Source organism: Halichoeres trimaculatus, unplaced genomic scaffold (genome assembly GCF_033239565.1).
Source record: "Halichoeres trimaculatus isolate MK-OKI-2021-1 unplaced genomic scaffold, fHalTri1.1 fHalTri1_scaffold_3, whole genome shotgun sequence".
NCBI classification, from domain to species: Eukaryota; Metazoa; Chordata; class Actinopteri; order Labriformes; family Labridae; genus Halichoeres; species Halichoeres trimaculatus.
The window spans coordinates 5,839,528-5,855,822 of record NW_027437181.1 but is presented as its reverse complement, the minus strand read 5'-3'; the positions used below and the strand labels follow the sequence as shown (position 1 = coordinate 5,855,822).

The 16,295-nt window shown below is 41.0% G+C and overlaps 1 protein-coding gene across 1 annotated transcript in view; it reads right to left on the bottom strand.

Annotated features, from left to right (window-relative positions):
* Positions 1-14,353, bottom strand: part of adamtsl5 (ADAMTS like 5) — a 63,241-nt gene extending 48,888 nt beyond the window's left edge. Inside the window, exon 1 of the mRNA XM_074665618.1 lies at positions 13,731-14,353. The gene's annotated coding sequence lies outside the window, so the exon portion shown is untranslated. The remainder of the gene's footprint in view (positions 1-13,730) is intronic.
* Between the last annotated feature and the right edge of the window lie 1,942 nt (positions 14,354-16,295).

Genomic DNA, 16,295 nt, shown 5'->3' with positions numbered 1-16,295 from the left:
CTCATGTACAGCACTTTGTTTAGGCTGTACTAAACCTTATTTATAACTTATAAATAATAGGGCTGGGAAAATGTGCTTTTCTTTTGATTCGATTCTGTTACGATTTTTGGGGTGCAGATTCAATTCAAATTGGGATTCTTCAATATTTACAATTTCTGCAATTTGTCTTTGCTTTTTTAACACCAGAGCATGTGAAAAAGCGAAATGATGGTGATAATGTCTACAGACTATATCAGGAGCTATACTTTCCTATAAAACACACATTATGTGAGTCAGGGAGAAAAGCTGGGTAAAAGTAGTAACTTTTTTCCAGTCGAGTTTATAAATGAAGACTGAAATGAAGAGTATGAATTTGAAAAAAAAAAAAAAAAAAACAACAAAGAATCCTGACTTTGGTATTGTCAAACAAAAAACCCTGATACATGGATTTTCTTTTTATTCCAATTGTTCAAAATCCAGGACTCAAAATGAGATTAACGGCAACAAAATTGCTCGTTGCTTTAAAGCATCTGGAGTTGAGAAGAACACAAATCCATTTATGGTACTAACACACCAGAAGTCCCTTTAATGACACTGATCATTGCTGACTGGCAAAGTTTAGCAGTGAAAAGCAAGATCTGTTTTTTCTCTGCTGAAAAAGATTTTTGGGATTTATTTTGTAGTAGTGTTGGACACTGGAAAAAGGAAAAAAGAAGAGAAGTAGAAAGCTGAACAGGACAATGATAAAGCACGAGCTTAAGGTTAAAAAAATGAGCTAATCTGTTTGTGCTAATGTTCATTCCAACCCACTTGCAGCAGTTATTCTGCAGTGGTCTGTTCAAACTTAAGTCTATCAGTAAAATGAAGAGTGATGTTAAGTTAGCTCTACTTGGTGAGGTTGGAGTTGGTAGATGAGCACCAAAACACAAACTGAGTTTACAAAGCTTGACTGTTGTCACCTTTCAAATGATAGCACTACTTAACTACATTTAAACCTTGCCGCTTTGCATCCTGGGAGAAGTTGTCTTAAACCAAGAAAAATAGAGTTTAAAAGAAGATCTGCTCTCTGAACAAACACGTGCCTTGGTGGGAGTCATGGTTTACCACAGTGCATGACATTGCTCATGGGCAATAAAGTCTTTATCCCCCCAAAAAAACACTACCAGTTCCAGCCAAAGGTGTCACTGTGATCAACGCCACACAGATAATCTTCACAGCTCTCCTGTGGGCATTTTAACTCCTTGTGAAACAGCCTGAAACTCATTCTAATGCCTCTTTTTGATCCACAAAAGCAAAACACACACCAGGACAGGAGTGTTACTTTTGAACCTCAGCAAAAGGTGACGAAACAGATTGTAGTCTTCACCAGCTGACCTCAACTTTCCAGACTCTGGCTTTAAAATGATTCCACCAACAAAAAGGAGATGGTTTTTTTGGCTTCACTTTACTTCAACAGGAGGAGGGATATGTCGTCCATCTTTATCGACAGACTTAAAGTATAAGTAAGTTCGGTGGGAAACGTAGCTGTAGACAGACCCATGTTGATGCTGTTTTGTGAGGGTAAATAAGTGAATCCTACAGATGGTCTTTAAACAGATTCACCCTTAAAATCTGCCCCACCCCTTCCTGTGCGTTTCAGGCCGTTGTTACCGGGCAGGATTTACACTTCACTCAGGCACACTGATCCGTATGAAATGTGCTGAGTCTCTCACAAGGATGAAGTCGTTTCTCTCAGTTTCACTTGATCTTTGGCTTCACTTCTTGCACATGAAAAGACAGCAGCTCCGGTCACTGACTGATTGGCCCCCTCCCTGCAGGGGCCCTTCCAGAGGTGAGCAGGGGTCAGGCCGCCTCCTCCTGCTCTCATTAAGCCTATAGCAGCACATTAGTGCATAGCTCCGGGGCAGGGAGGGAAACGGCTTTAATCAATACGAGACTCGTTGTTTATTTTGACTGACATTAGTCTCACTCCTGACTGACTGAGAAGAAAAACAGAGGCCCCGCCCGACACAAACAACACCAAACTGCTTTAATGGTCCCAATAAGTTCCAGAAGAGAGATGAACGCATCAGTCGGCTTTAGTCTGTGTCTGTCCATGTGGATGGATGTTTTCACAAGTTACTCTGAAGGAAATCTGGCATCATCACCTTCCTAAAATAATAACCCGTCTTTTTTTTTTCCTTCACAAAAATCAACCAACCAGTAAAATCACCTTCATCCTTAGTTAAACAAATCACGAAATTCTTCTAACCCTGTGGTACCACAGCCTTTATTAAGAGTGACTTATGATGTAATTTTGCCTTAATCAAAAAACATTGTGACTGAGACAAGTTAATAAGCTTTTCACAGTTGATGGTGCTTCACAGAGACAGAAAATTTATTTCTGTGCTTTAGGCTCGCACTCTGTTGGTAAGTGAGATTCACTTTCGTATAGGTAGGGATGGGAATCGAAAACTAGTTCCTGTTGAGAACTGATAAGAAATGAATCAATCTAGAGCCGATTTGGATTTTTCAGAGCCGATACCGATAATTTGTAGTCAAGGAGACTGATAACTGATATTCAAAGCAGTCAAATTGCAAATACTGGTGTCAAAATTTTGAACAATACAAACTCCAACACTTAACTTCATATAAATATCTTTAAGCATAAGTTTATCAAACAGCTCCAAGGCTTAGCAGCTTGTTTTATAAAGTTGAATGAAAACTTAAAAGCACTGCTGATTGGCTGTTTCCCAAGCCATGGCTCTGCTTGTAACCAATCAGACTGTACTGTGGTTGGGGACCGAGTAGTGACCATAGACTGTAAAAAAATGGAAGTCCGCTTGCTCGGCTCTAAGTGAGGTCTCCACAAAAACTGCTCCCCCTGGTGACTGGCTGCAGTATAGGTTTAAAAATCTGGCTTTCCAGCCATTCCAGATGGGCTGTGGTCAAACTCTAAAAAATTATTACACCCCGTAGAAATGTTTCTCACGTCCGATTGTTGTGGTGATTTAAATATCATTTGGCTGTCTTGCATCCAAGTCCTCTTTTTTCTAAATTGTTTCGTTGTCATTAGTTATACGATGTTAAAAATGAGGCTTTACGTAACGTTTAACGATGATTGACAGCTGCCGTTCTCGTGTATTTTTTTCGTAAAATATGTCGGGAGGTAGAGTCAAGAAGTGATTAGACTCTCGAAAGAAAAAAAAATTATTATTATTTTGTCACCCAGCTCCACTCAGATTCTCCCAGAATCCCTCATCGTCTCTACTGGGTAGACTCAGGCTCCAAACTGCTACAATGGTGGCGCCTGAGACGGCAATATTTTGGCTTCAAAACCCTAGAATGATAAATGGTGGAGCCACGCTGTCCACTCTATATACAGTCTATGGTAGTGACTCCAGACAGCGGAGCAGCTGCATCAGAGCTGCAACAACCCAGTTTTTTGTTTGTTAGCGGCCTTCAGATTATAAAAAAAAGGCTGATGCTGATATGTCTCAAAATGCCAAATATCGGCCACAATAATCGTCCTGGCCGATAAACGGTCCATCCCTAATTCAATCCATTTATATTGTTAGCTTTTATTGCATTAAAATACCCTTATCAATTCTTTACACTGTGCCAGAGCAGAAGGACCTTACATGGATTAGTCTGTCGCAGCTATCTTAGCTTAGCAGCTAGATAATGTTTCCCAAGAAAACTGAAGAAGTTTTACTGAAGAACTGAACTCAAAAAGAAATAAACATCACTCTCTCACAGGAGATTCATTTTCAGTACATTCAAAATGGTATACATCTCCTTATTTGCTAAAAACAATATAAAAAATAGCATTAGCTTGATGCTAATGTAAATAAGAAATTGAAGTTTCTGCTTCAAACAGAGCTGCTGAAACTCTCTCATGATGGAAGTCCAAGATGAGGTTGATGTAATCCATCAAAGACTCACAGACAGAGAAACAACATAACCTCCATCAAAGGTTAAAGACGCTGCTCCCTCCCCACCCTTTCCACCGTGTCTGAACTTTGCTTGAACACACCTTGATGGACAGGTAGCTCTCAGGTTTCCACCCTGCACAAATAAACAACACCTCCACGCTGCCATCATTGAATCATTCGGTTAAAGTGGAGCAGTAATTAAGCTCTGATTGGAGAGTGCTGCAGGTGAGAATGTGTTCTTTGACCTCAGGAAGGGTTGAGTCGAATCATCAACGCAGACACCTGACTGAGACGCTCTCTTTGTGTGTGTGTGTGTGTAAGTGTGTGTGATCTCACTCTGAGTGCTTCTGCATGGTGACCTGCAGGCGTCGTTTTCCTAACAACTGTCTGCTCACCCACCAAGTTTGGAAAAGCAATACGTCTTCCAACCAGGGGCCGGTCTTGACCTCTGACCCTGGCTGAGATTTAGCAGTGACCCACCCAGAGTTTGGGCGAGGCCTGTGGAGGGTCTGAGGGTTATATAGAGCCTGCTGCTGAATGAATTGACTCAACCCTGAACAGATGTGTGGTGTGAAGGCTCTGTGGTCCAGCTCTGACCTCTGAGTCCGTGCTGACTATGAATGAGGAAACAACAATTGAACGCTCGGTGGCCTCGGTCGCCACGCAGGGACAAAACGCAGCCTCTTTGAAGACAAGCGGAGGGTCTTTGTGCTCCAGCAGCTGCTCCACTTGAAGACATAATAAAACACTTTGGAAAGAGAAATGAATTACTATTATTCTTCCTCACAAACCACCCTGAGGGGATTGTGGGAGATGACTCAATCAAAGACAGGCGTTGGTATCCTGTTGTTGGTTTTGTTGCTGCCAAAATGTCTAGACTCAGCTTCTTGCTCAACTCCGGTCCCTTCTCTCCACTGCGCATGGCTGCCCTTCTCTCCCTTCTTCCACGACAGGGAGAACAAACTGAGAACACTGTCATACCTCAGGGATTATGAGATTATCTTTTCACAGCCACTCTGACTGAAGCAGAGCCTCTCAGGTCATCTACAGTCCTCGTCTCGCAACATGGGAAACAAGCAGGAGATAGCGGGAGGAGAAAAACACAAGTGATGAACGCATGAAATAAAGGAAAGCTGCAAAGCTGTGAATCTTTCAGAAGCATGAACACATCCTGGAGGACAACAGGATGTAAAATTTACACCATGTAAAATATCACTTAAAATATTATCCTAATGCTGAGACCAGCAGGGCCAAGGGGACTTCTCAACTTCCATGTTTGCTTTTAATAAACAGAAGGTGCAGCACAAATATTATCAATACACCAAAGCTAATGTGCTTCAAAACATCAATAGTTTCTTAGTGGACACTCCCAAAGCTTTGGACATCTTTTCCCAGCAACAGTTTTCACTTTAATATTTTTAAAATGAAACAATAAGGGAACACACGTTCAACTTCTTGTCTGAACTTTTCTACGTTAACACAAAGCATCATGTTGCCATGGACTGTGCAACTTTTAGCAACTTTGGGCAATCAAAAAGGAAGCAATGTGCCTGTAAGCTTAGCTAATTTTGTCATTAATGGTTGCACATGCTGGTGGTTGTTGTGAAGCAACTTTTAGCAGATTAAGGCCTTGTACACATGTGGCTGTGCATTTTCCAAAAAAACATCTCCCCCTCATTCTTTTTTAAAACACTTTCATCCACACGGACCAGTAAAACCTGACGATAAGTGCAGCTTAAAGCATGCCAAACCTATACGTGTCAGTGTTTTTCAGAAAAACCTGTGCCACCCAATCAGAATGAACCTCTGTCAATAAGCTGTGATGTTTGAGAACCAAAAACTCTGTTTGCTAGTGTCTACACAAAACCATGCAACCAGAGTTTTCCAAAATCTTCACTTTGGCCAGAGTTTTCAGAAAACACTGTTTTTAGTGATGGTAAACTGCAGCCAACAGGTACAACCATATAAAAAATATATAGGGATGCAACTCTGTGGAAATTTTGGCCGATACCAATATCCGGTATTAATATTGCTGTTATGGCAGATAACCGGTATTAATTGATATCAATATTGGTTAAAAAAAAAAAAAACACAATCACAACACTGAGGATGTGTCTCAGTAGTTCAGAGAGAAAGAGCGGTGCGATCATGAGAAAAGACGACAGAGATCATGGAGAGGACCAAAGGATGGATCGCCTGAGATGAACTCGATCAAAAGAAAGTATGTTTCGCTGTTTTTTGGATTAAAACCAGGAAGAGAGACATTAAAATAAGACAGTCTACTCCTCTTAGGAAGTTATGGTGTTTACCTAGTCAGAGAAAACAAGATTATTTGGGTGTTGAAAGATTATTTAAGATGCTCTGATGCCATTACAGATATTGATACCAATATATCATGCATCCCTAAAAATATATGCGGTTTCCCAGATACCAGGCTACCTACGTGTGGACATGGCCTTAGAATGAGGTAAGATCAGGGATGGGTACTGAATTATGCACTTTAATAGGTACCAACTGAATTCCATCTGTATTACCAACCACCGATTCACAAAAAATCAAACTGTACCATGTTTAGGTACCCAGACACATCCTTGTGTCAGTGGGTGAGTAGAAGAGTTGATGATTTTCCATACTGGACATGTACACAGCATTGCAAGTTTATATTTTGAGTGATAAGTATGATAATTCAAGAAACTTTGAGATTTTAGAATCAAACAAATTGATACTTGTTACTGATACGGATTGCCAGGTTGCCAGGTGTTGTGATTAAACTCACACCATAAGAGTTGACATTCTATTCAATCTTGCCCTGAACACACACCAATGCACATCAGCAGAGTCTGGGTGGAAAGAGTCCCTGTCTTCAAGTTCCTGAGGACCTGTCCTGGACTCAAAACATCACAGCAGCAGTAGGGATGGGTACCTTTCACATTTGGTACGATTCGGTGCTGATGCACTGTACCTGGTAATTGGTATGGGTATTCAACAGTACTAATTTCCAGTACTTTTTTGCGTTGATGTGGTGAAAAATATCAATGCGTTTAATAACAAAATATATATATATATATATATATATTTTTCAATTTCACATATCTATTCTTCAATATATAACCTTGCAATGCTGTGTTAATGTCCAGCATGGAAAATCGCCTACTCTTCCAGTCCCTCACAGTCACAAGGATGCATTTAGGCAACTAATCATGGTACCTTTTGATTTTACATGAATCTGTACCCGGTTGTGGGGCATAACCCAGGAACATGAATAAACAAATAAAAGTCTAAGTAGTACTTTTTCCTGTTTATCTGTCCTTTATGTGCCATCTTCTTTTTGTAGCTTTTTTTCATGTTCTCAACCTCTCATGATCTTTCTCCACTGCTCCCCTCTCTGTTCTTGGTTTTCCCATCGCATCACCAACATTAAATCACCCAGAATTCTTTAGGATCATTGACATGACAGCAGTTAATCCTCCTGAGTCTGTGATCAGAGCTGCATCTACGGCAATGCTCTGTTATAGACGCTGTTCAGCAGCGACCAATCAGGATCAAGCTTTTTTAATGATGTAAATAATAAACTGGAATAAAGAGCAACATTCATCAGTCGACCACATGCACTTTTATCATAATTACTGATTATAAATTAAAAAGAATTTTGTGTATTTGCTGAAGCTGTAAGTCAACACTAACCACCGGGAGTTTTTGGATCCAGAGATTTGAGAATGAGGTCTCTTATTATCCTTATTAAGACGAGTTAGGACATTTAATGTCAGAGGAAACGTCTCCAAACGCCTGTGATTACTCTAAAAAGGAAATAATATCCAGAAAAGTTATGAAATAAGGTCAAAACCCTAAAACTAAAGTCTGTCTCCTCGTGTTTACCTCCACAACACACGACAGAAGCTGAATCAAAATAAGAAATAGTTGTCTCAAAGCCATGTATCTACCCTCAGGATTGGGAGTTTCTCAGGTTTCTGCCTCCCTCAGTTTCATAATTACAGCTAAAAACCTCTAATAGTCCAAAGTCAGAAATCCCAGATCTGGATCCCCACCAAAACCAAATCAGTGGTTCTTTGGCCCTGAGCCGACGTGTCCATCATGTTCCTTGGAAAATTCTTTCAGAGGGTTTTAAAAACATCCTGCTGACAGACACAGAAACACACTTACTGCATGTAACCACAGCCCTAATCCTGCTTTCAAAGCTTGAAACAGTAAATCAGACTTCATGTCATGTTCGTGCAGAGACAGAAACACGGAGCAGTAAACTCTTATCTGACTGAAGTCCATCAGGAGGACGAGAGGGAAAACAGCTCACCTGGCTCCGTACACAACACAGATTTACTGCCAAACAGCTGGTATCAGGGCTCAAAATCAAATTAAAGTCAGAGTCTGCTTTAAATCAACCTGGGAACTTCATCAAGACAACAGGAACAAGTGGAGCATGAGCAGTAAGTCTTACCGTACACACTCCAGGTGATGGCTGTGTGTTGGGGTGAAAGCTGAGATATTTCTGCTGCTGGATTTCAAGAGGCTGCTACGCAAAGTCCTCTTTTAAATAATCCCATTCACACACTGATGGCACAAAACCAGAAGCATAAAAAGTCCTGCCAACGGACTTCAGAATGCAAAAGTTGGGATCTTGGATTGAATCCCCCTACTGAGAGACTGACGACCAACTCTACCACTGAGCCACAGATTCTCCCAAAAAACATGAAAACACTTCATGAATTTTTGGTGAGAATGGTCCCAAAAAGAGAAAATATCCAGTGAGCAGCAGTTCTGTGGGACAAAATGCCTTGTTGATGCCAGAGGTCAGAGGAGAATGGACAGACTGGTTGGAGCTGATTGAAAGGCAACAGTAACTCAATAACCACTGGTTACAACCGAGGTCTGCAGAAGAGCATCTCTGAACACACAACACGTCCAACCTTGAGGCAGATGGGCTACAGCAGCAGAAGACCACACCGGGTGACCCTCCTGTCAGCTAAGAACAGGAAACTGAGGCTACAATTCACACAGTAACACCAAAACTGGACAATAGAAGATTGGAAAAACGTTGCCTGGTCTGATGAGTCTGGATTTCTGCTCCACATTCAGATGGTAGGGTCAGAATTTGGCCTCAACAACATGAAAGCATGGATCCATCCTGCCTTGTATCAATGGTTCAGGCTGCTGCTGCTGGTGTAATGGTGTGGGGGATATTTTCTTGGCTCACTTTGGGCCCCTTAGTACCAACTGAGCATGGTTTAAAGTCCACAGCCTACCTGAGTATTGTTGCTGACCATGTCCATCCCTTTATGAGCACAGTGTACCCATCTTCTGATGGCTACTTCCAGCAGGATAACGCTCCATGTCATAAAGCTGGAATCATCTCAGACTGCTTTCTTCAACATGACAATGAGTTCCCTGTACTCAAATGTCCTCCACAGTCCCCAGATCTCAATCCAATAGAGCACCTTTGGGATGTGGTGGAACGGGAGATTCTCATCATGGATGTTCAGCCGACAAATCTGCAACAGCTGTGTGATGCTATCATGTCAATATGGAGCAAACTCTCTGAGGAATGCTTCCAGGACCTTGTTGAATCTATGCCACCAAGGATTAAGGCAGTTCTGAATGTAAAATTGGATCCAACCTGGTACCAGCAGGCACTTTAGTCCTTCATTCAGTTTGAGTTCAACCAGAATCAAAAATGAGGTATGAAACCTTTGGGTTTTCTAAGAGTCATCTTTATGTGTTGAATAATTAAGCCAATGTAGAAACATAAAAACACACTTTCACACACTTTCTCTGAGATCTTTAAGCTTCCATTTCCAGTATTAGGAGCCTAACAAAAAAAGTTTTCCTCTGCAGTCATTTTTTCTGCCCCGGTGTCCTTCTGTTGTGTTCAGCCTTCACATCCACAGGGAAGAAGAGGATTGAAATTCCTCCCCACAGGAGAGAGTGACATCACCGCGTGTAACAGCAAATTAGAGTCCTCGTTTTGAAGCTATATGCTCAGTGTTCCATGGTAAGTAGATTAAATCAGTTCATGGGGCTGGTGGCTCCTTCCCAAACAAACATTCCTCCACAGAGTTATCACAGAGACAGAAAATGTGCCCTGAGCCAGCTCCCCTTCTTTCTTTTTCTTTCTTATCTTTGTGTTTCTGGACGCAGCTCCACCTGACAGACAGAAGACACATTTTTCTGACACATTACAGCAAATCATAAAAGTGGTTTTCACACTTTGACACATGCAGGGTTTGGAGATCTTAGTGTGCCTTGGGTGATACGGCTAAAAAAATACCAAAAAAGAAAAAGCATTTATTATGTTGAAGTTTCGAGCCTCATTTATCATCATAATTGAGAAAACCAGGTGGAGAACAAAGCCCTGTTTGCTGTTCAGACCATTACTTAGGATTGTGAGGGTGTGGTAGATCACATTTTGATCGATGTCTGCCTTAAAGGTTACATTTCACAGCTGAAATGTGCAGAAAATTGGATCAGAGAAAGTGGGGATGTAGTGCAACATAACCAATAAGACCATGGCCCTTGCTCTGAGAAGTTGGGTTGTTAACATCCCACAACAGTACTTTTCATAAGGTACAAAAAAAAAAAAAAAAAAACATTAAAGGAGATCTTTAAGGATGTGACCTAGCAAGTTTCAGTCCTTTACAGAAGAGATTACCTCTAAAAACTGAATATCAAAAGGATTTTATTTTGCTGTTTTACTTTGTTACAGCAAAGTTACATCATTCCAGTTTCTGAAACAAATGTGCTTTTATTTTGAAAACCCCAACAAGCTTTTTCTCTGCAGGATTAAGGTTACTTATGTGAACAAAAACAGCTAAAGGAAAAACAAACACCGGCAGATGTTGGATGTGTTATCACCTCAAGAAGAAGTTTTAAGACGGTCATGATGTTGTCCGTTATGTCTCTCCCCTTACTCTCATGCAGATCTTACCTGTGCAGACTGTGCTTGCAACGCGAGCACTTGCACAAGGATACCATATTCTAAATGTTTAATTCAACTAGGGATGGGAAATGATTTTTGAATATTCAAAATAAAGGTGTGACCAAAATATCGATACAGCATTATATCGTGGTACTTTGATACCGATACAGTATTGATATTTCAACTCTTAATATTGATATTTCTGTAAAAATAAAAATTCATATTATAGCTGAGTTGGAAGTAAAATATAACTTCTGCACTTCCGCTGTGGTAGATGACGCCAGAGAGCTACTACCCTGTATGTTGCCAATAGATTGTATAAAAAATATTATTTCAAAGTATATTTGCAATACTTAACTTCGAAACTTGATGATGTGGGTTTTTGTTGTACTGAGCAAGTCAGTATGCCATAGACATAAATGCTTTCCTTGGCCCGGCTTTCCAACTCACTCCAAATTCAAATAGTCATTATGAAAAAAAAGACATTTTGACACTTTATGCTACGAAGGCTTTGTCCTGTCTGCGCAGGTCCCAGTTTTTGCCGGATGCCGGAGCTGTTACACATCAATTTTACAAAAAAGCAAATCAAGCGAGGCAGGAAGTTGTCAATGAAAACCACCTAAAAACACCCAGTGACTTTCAAAGTTAAACAAACTGTGTCCAAATCAGATCATGTTTAGTTTGACTACAACAACAAACCGACATAATGAGCAGAGTCAGACCAGGAGGCTACAGGTTCAAGGTTTTACAGCCCGAACAAGAATAAAGTGAGGAGCAATACCAGGTTGGGAAGTGTGGGACCTCCTTGGAGGATATAAACGAAAATGAGGTGCAGTGCTTACGAACAGTGCTTATGCTTGAAATGCCTATCCCTAGGTTCAACCTATCTTTGTTTGAGTTTGGATGCGGTTAAGAGGCAGGACTTCAGCGTCTTTGCAGAGAGCTACAGGGTGACAGTCTGTCAGTCAGGTCAGCCATGACCTTATATGGGCAAAACTAGGGATGGGCAAGAACCAATACCAGGTATCTATATCAGGCTGATACCAGCAGCCAATACTCAAATCCTCCTCGCAAGTAGTTGGTGCTACATTGCAGCGGTCTGACACCACAGCAAATGTGCTGCATCAAGTCCTGTTCAGACAACATGAATGAACCAGGGAGTTGAAAGAAAAACGAATTATATCGCACTTCATTGTATTTAAAAAAAAAAAACTCAAACTCTGTAAGTTGTTAGGGTTTTTATGCACTTCTGTTGATTTTTTTTAATTTTCAAATTAAACTTAGAGATATTAGTTTGCATTTTATTTTGAACTCAAGAGTGACTGTGCTGCCTTTGTTTAAAATTATCTGTCACTAATAACTTAAACTTCATGAATGAAAAGTACTTATTGTATTGGTGAGTACTCAAGGGAGAGTACTCATACTGGTATCGGTCTGAAACGAAGTGGTATCAAACTCCCCTAGGCAAAACTTGTAAGTTCAACAACTTCCAAAATAAAAAAAAGTTATGAAAGAACACGTGCTGCGCCTCAAGTGGACACTCAAAGAACTGCAGTTTTTAGCACTTTAGCATGGGCTTCATGTTTTTGCCACTTGGGTTATAAAACATTCCGGTTTTTAACAACAGAAGTCAAAGGAAAACAGCACCCTCTGCTGTTTACAAAAGGTATCATATTCATTTCTCATCTCATAATTTCAATAGTCAGTTTTATCTCTTCTGGGAGGAGCTGTCACAACTCATCTCTGAGTATCCGTTCCATTTCAGTACACCTCTGAATATTTGGTCACAAAATACTCTTCTGTTCGTATCTAAGGAAAAGAGAAACTCCACCTGCTGACACTAAAAACAGACCGTCAACAGCTTACCACCAACTCCTGCAACCAGCAGTGGGGGGCTGGTGTCATCACTGAATACTTGAACGAAACAGACAACCTCAGGAGGCTGTAAACAAACCTTGCAGTTAATAAACATCAGCAGCTGTCGGCACACGGCAAACTGATGATGGTAATCAAAGCTAAAGCAAGCCCACTCCAAATCAAATATCAGTATTATTTGTCAACTTTAATGGTTTTAAATCACAAGACCTGTAAGGGTTTGAGTTCCTGCTTGGCTTTAAGAGAAGACATAAAGAGGAGAACTCCTAAACTTTGCTCAGAGTTGGAGCAGAGACTCTGAGCCTCTGCAGCCCCCCGGTGTTTGTGCCCTCTGTGGCAGAGTTGGGATTAGATCAAATATGAGCAGCGTATTTTTAGCCGGTGACATTTAGGAGATAAAGGTGGTGCAGCAGCAGGATGGGAGGAATGTAGAAGCAGGAGTGGCGATATCACAGATACTGTATGGCTGTTAGGAGGATTACCTCACCTGCTGCCAGGAAGTTACAGACCGGGTATGACTCCTGCCCTCAGAGAAAACATTCACAGGCTGCTACAGGATCATCTCCAGAGCTTTGAGTCAGGGCTTTTGATGAGCTGCACCCAAACTGCTCTGACCAGGTTCAGATTGGGATATAAGGATCTGCTTCCTGGATAATCAGACTCACTTTTTTCCTGCAGTTCATGTGATGAAGTGAAAAACAAACAACTTCAAACTGGAGGGAAAAAAAACTCAACTGTCCCTGGAATTTATCACCTCCCATCCTTCACTGTACTGCAAAAAATGTTCAAGGCTTTGCAGCTCCTTGCAAGAAAAATAACTCAAGGTAAATATTTAAAGCATCCACGTTTTCCCCCCTCCTGAAGAGCAATCAGAGAACAAACAGTTTCTACTCAGAAAGAAAAGAAAATTTCAACCTGCCTCTGGAATTTATCACCTCCCATCAAGACTGGACACTTCTTATAAATCACTTTTATCCAGCTTTCGCAGGATCCTCTCTGCAGGCAGCCACAGCACTGACATTTCAAAGCCTTACCTCGAGAGTGGAGAGGACAGGGAGGATCCTGAGGGCTTGGCTTCAGGTATTCGCTGTCAGGTGCAGGTTTGTTTCAGTATCATGGTGAGAAACGTCGCGGCGCAGATGCGCAGTGCATCCCAGCTGCAGGCTCCGATTCGCGGGTTTCAACCCAAACAACATCCATATCCTCTGCTCACATGCGCGTTTCTCCTTAAAACTCCTTTTCTTTCACGAATTAAAATTTAAAACACGATCTCTCCAGATAACACAGCTGGTTTTCTCACTTTTCCAAGAAAAATCACACGAGATTTATCTCTTTTGACGCACAAAAGAGGCACCTTCAGTTTTCCACTTCCACTCTTTCACGTGGGCACTGCAGGTTAATCCAAGTAAAGGTGACGTCTTCCTGTCGCCTCCAGGCAGGTGTTTAACTTGTGCCTGGTCCCGCACGTATCTTATCCTCCCGTAGCAGCAGGTAAGTCTCAAAGATCTTAGAACTTTCCCTTCAGTCCGAGCAGGTCAAGTGTGCGCGCAGTGCGTCAGGAGAGCGAGTGGAGAGGCGCCGGCGGAGCTCCAGCAGGCAGCCGTGCTTCGCTGAGAGTGTGCCGGGCTGTTGTGTCCGTGTTTTGGTCTCCCTCTCTGTCTTTCTCTTTCTCTCCACCTGAGCACTGCATTCCTCCAGTGAACACGCCCCCCTCCTCCAATCACAGCCCAGCAGCTCCTCTGAAGTCAGAGGTGACTCAGTGCAGAAACCATGAAGGTGAAGAAAAACGTCTTCAACTTCAGTGAAACTTTTATAGCTCCCAAATTAAAGATCCAGCTCAGCGTCTCTGCGCTCACAGCTGTGATGTTAGCAGGTGTTGCACGGCCAAATCTGAGACAGAGCAAAGAGTGAAGAAGATTCAGGGCCTGTTAAAGGAAGGAGGAACACAAGGTGATGAGGAATGTTTTGTTTTTGGAGCAGAAAAGTCAGTCTGAGGAGGAACATTACTTTAATATTTCAACTGAATTCTCAGATTGTGGGAACTCTGGGCTCTGACAAAGTGTGAATTCACTTCCTGTTCACTATCATCTCCATTTTCATTTTTTTTTTTTTTAAATATTTTATTTTCAGTTTTGTGGAATGTTAACACAAAATTAACTCAAAATCATTATACTGACAGTATAAAAACATACAAAAACACTACAGATAAATTATATATATATATATATATATATATATATATATACATATATATATATATATATATATATATATATATATATATATATATATATATATATATATATATATATATATATATATATATATATATATATATATATATATAGCTACAAAAATAATCACAGAAATTGAGAAATTGTTTTCAGCAGAGAAAAACACAGATCTCTCTTCTTACTACTAAACTTGATCAGCCGGCAGTGGTGTTGTCATGGAGACTTTGCCATGCCATAAACCAATCCAGTCCTGTCCAACCCGATCACAAAGCCAAAAAGTGGCATTGAGGCAAAACCCATATTGGTGCTAACAATCTCATTTTTAAGTGTGGTTTATGATCAGGCATAAATCTAGAATAGAAACTTTTTTCAAGATTGTTTAAAAAAACAACTTTGAAATCACTTTAAAGAGTCTGAGAAGTTCTTAAAAAGCACAGTCTGTTGTGATGATGATGACTTTATTCATCATTGCACATGTTTAAGAGCAACAAAATTACATTTAAGTTACATCTCATCTAAGAACATACAGAAACATACAAGGGAATGGACAAGAGACACAAGAGTGGGAGAGCTGGGGGGCAGCACTCAGGTGAGAAAAGGGAATACAAAAGGCGAGTAGAGGGGGAAAAAAGTGCTAATTCCAGACTATGCTGTCTAAAGCCGCGTTTCCACCAAGCAGAGTGGTTCGGTTCGGTTCTTCTCGGTACTGCGCATATTTTGTGGCATTTCCACTGACTTATCCCTGGACAGATCCCCAAATAACCAAGACAAGCCGTCCTATTTTTTTGGGACCCTTTTGTTCCTTTAGTATGGGTGCCAGACTGAACCAATCCGTCCTTGAAAGGTGGAGCTACAACACTGCAGACCATTGACTGGTCGAAAGAATCGTGACTTAACTGTATTTCTCCTGGCGGCACACAGACTTCTCTGGAACAAAACTTGATTACACTTTGTATCAAAGAGCTACATGCCAATCACAGAGAGGACGAAATGCTGGATGTCTTCCTTCTATGCTCTTTGTTTACTGTGTCGTGTTTTTCTTCTTCGTTGGATTTATTAGTGGGGTAAACTGTGTCGCGCTGCTACGGGGCTATTATTTAACAGATGCAGCTTTCGACATCTGGGTTACACCATGCCAAACCATGATGAACCCAACCGGACTGCTTGGTGGAAACGTGGCTTAAGAAAAGGGCATAGTTTGAGATTAGGAAAAAAAAACTAAAATGAGTTCAAACTAAAACAGCCTGGATTATTTTGATAGGAATGACCATGTGTAAAGAGTTTAAAGTTAGACCCACGTTCCATCTGGTAACAAAGAGAAGGTGGACTTGATGACTGATACTGCAGCCAATAAAAGTGGAATCG